This window comes from Jaculus jaculus, chromosome 12 (assembly GCF_020740685.1).
Source record: "Jaculus jaculus isolate mJacJac1 chromosome 12, mJacJac1.mat.Y.cur, whole genome shotgun sequence".
Lineage (NCBI taxonomy): Eukaryota > Metazoa > Chordata > Mammalia > Rodentia > Dipodidae > Jaculus > Jaculus jaculus.
In genome coordinates this window covers 67,053,231-67,056,059 of record NC_059113.1, presented here as the reverse complement: position 1 = coordinate 67,056,059, position 2,829 = coordinate 67,053,231, and the positions used below count along the sequence as shown (strand labels likewise).

At 38.4% G+C, this 2,829-nt stretch overlaps 1 pseudogene; it reads right to left on the bottom strand.

Moving 5' to 3' along the window:
* Nucleotides 1-481: 481 nt before the first annotated feature.
* LOC101597146 lies at nucleotides 482-1,202 on the bottom strand (annotated as a pseudogene).
* Nucleotides 1,203-2,829: the final 1,627 nt, after the last annotated feature.

Below are 2,829 nucleotides of genomic sequence, written 5' to 3'. Positions count from 1 at the left end.
CTTAGTGTGAAGTTAATGGTTAGGTATATTAAATGCAAGCAAAGCATACTAAAATCTGGGAAGGAACCCTCATTTTAATCTGTAACTATGATAATCAGCTTCAAGTATCATTAATCAACAACTTACCTTGTATTCTTAAATATACAAAATAATCTTAATATATAATTTAACTCTCTTAATTGATTAGGGCTGTAGAGTATCCTTGGCTTTTTTGAAAAGATTTTAAACTACAGCACTGCACAGACGGTATAGCTCAGTGACAAGAGTGCTGGCCTTGCATGGGCTTGATCCCCAGCAATACCAAGAGAAACAAAAAGCACTGACATGTAGTAAAAGCATAGTACACATATCCAAACCTCAGATCTGACTCTCATAGCTAGAACATAAGTTTCCCTTCCCAGGTAACTTAAAATGTAAATAACTGTTTTAAGTCCCACTGAACAGAAAATGTGCAAAGTTCCTCGTACAAGTTTCGGGTTAAACGTTTTATAGTCCTGTCACTCTACGGTGGAACAGAGACTGGATTTTGTTTGTTTTCCGTAATTATTTCACAGTCTTCCTCCATTTCAAAGTTAAGATTCACAAAGGAACTGGATACTACTGTTTCTGGTTGATCTGTCTGCACAATGGACTCAGCCTGCATCTTCTTTTGTTGGTACTGTCTTTCTGCTTCTTCAGACATCCTGTTTTCTTCTTCTTCTTCCTTTTCCTCCTTCTTCATCCGGTAATACTCATCAATGGCATATTGGTATTTTGGGGTACTGATGCCCAAAACAGATGCAATCTTCTCTCAAGAAAGTCACACACTGAGAGGGTTGATGTGGCAGCCAGAAGCATGTAAAACCATAAGTAGGGGCCCCAGGTAAGTTTTGTCTGGCTAGAGATCCCACGTGGAGAGCCGGATCAATTGTAGGTAAAACATCTTTCTTCTCTAGGCCTTCAACTTCATCTTCATCCGTGCTGTACTCTTCCATTGTTTCGCCACTAACAAAGTGGATGATCCTCCTTGGGGCTTTCTTCTTTTTTCCTGTAACTCCCAGTTCTACATTTTCAAATCCTCGTTCATTACTCATCTGGCGCGCGGAGTCCGCGAAACCCCCGCCGCGGAGAAGGCTTCCCCGGCCCGCGCGCCGCCCATCCGCTCGCGGTCCATCTTCGCTGCTGGCGAGGCGCCGGGTAATGGCCGGGACACCCACTTCCATCCTCCGCCCAGCGGCGGCCGGGCCTGCAAAATTTCTTAAAGATTGAATGTTTTAAACTTAAATATAATAGTATAAATTAACTTTACTTTCTTGTATTATTTCAACATATACTTTTATGTGATATATTAGAACATATTAACTCATACAAATTGTCAGATAACCATAGTAAATACAGCTTGTTTTTTTTCAGCAATGGAAGACCAACTCAGACTATTGTGGCACTGCTACTTATGATTGAGCTCTTCAGCTTTATTTTTTTTGGCAAAAATTTGTGATTCTCAGGTTTTTCTCACGGGTGATTCACTAATGATAACATGTATGTGTTTAGAGTTAATATTACTTAAAATATTCACAGGACATATTCTGAAATTGAGTTTAAGAGATCAAATCAGTAGTAGGCCAGAATAAACTATGTATCAAAATCACATGTAAAATAAAAGTAGGAAAGAGACTTGTAAACAGAAAAACATACAATTGTAGATATTTTTCTTTTTTTTCGTGAATATGAATCTTTTTTTTTTTTAGTTTTGTATTCGGCAAATACAGGCAATTTAGATTCATCTGTTTCAAGTTTATGATATATAATAGTAAACAAAATTACCCACATGAAAAAATGCCTAAAGCAACATATTTACTAATAATCTGAAAAAAGTGTCAGTTTAAATTAATGCTGAGTCAGCAGAAAGTTCAATTAGACCACTCCCTTATACCAGTATCTTAAGTTCATTAGAATGCTATTACTATATATAGAATGCTATTATTAGAGATCTCAGAGGAAAATCTTCAAGAAAAAAGTAAAACTGGTCATCCCTATGATATTTTAAGTAGCAAAAAAGGTTTTTAACTGTTTATTTAGCTACAAAAATGTGACTTTGAGGGCTAGAGAGATGGCTTAGTGGTTAAGCGCTTGCCTATGAGGCCTAAGGACCCCAGTTCCAGACTCCATTCCCCAGGATCCACGTTAGCCAGATGCACCAGGGGGCGCACGGGTCTGGAGTTCATTTGCAGTGGCTGGAGGCCCTGGCACGTCCATTCTCTCTCTCTCCTCTCTATCTCTCTCTCTCTGCCTCTTTCTCTCTCTGTCACACTCAAATAAATAAGAATAAACAAAAAAAGTTTAAAAAAATACTTTAAAAATGTGATTTTGAAACTAAGGATTTTATTTTATTTTTTAAGGCTAATCTTATTTTTATTTGAACATTGTTCTGAATGGGAAATTATTCCACAATTATGTAGATATTTTTCTTTTTTTTCATGAGTATGAATCTTTTATGTTGTTGTTTTGTATTCAGCAAATACAGGCAATTTGGTACCATTATTAGGCTCATCCGTGACCTACCCCCTCCCCATTGGTCCCTCTTTGTTGAGGTATAGGGGTCGTGCATTGTGGAGTTAGCCCACAGTTATTGGCATGATAAATGTCTGCATATCATGACCCAACATGTGGCTCTGACATTCTTTCCACCCCCTCTTCGGCAAAATTTCCCTGAGCCATGTTGGTTTCATTTTTGGTCTGCTTCAGTGATGAAGTGTTGGAGACCTCTGAGGCTCTGGCTCTCTGATTTGGTAGGAGTTGATTTTTCTCTGTGTTGGTCTCCTTCTTCCTTGTGCTGGTATCGGGTTCATC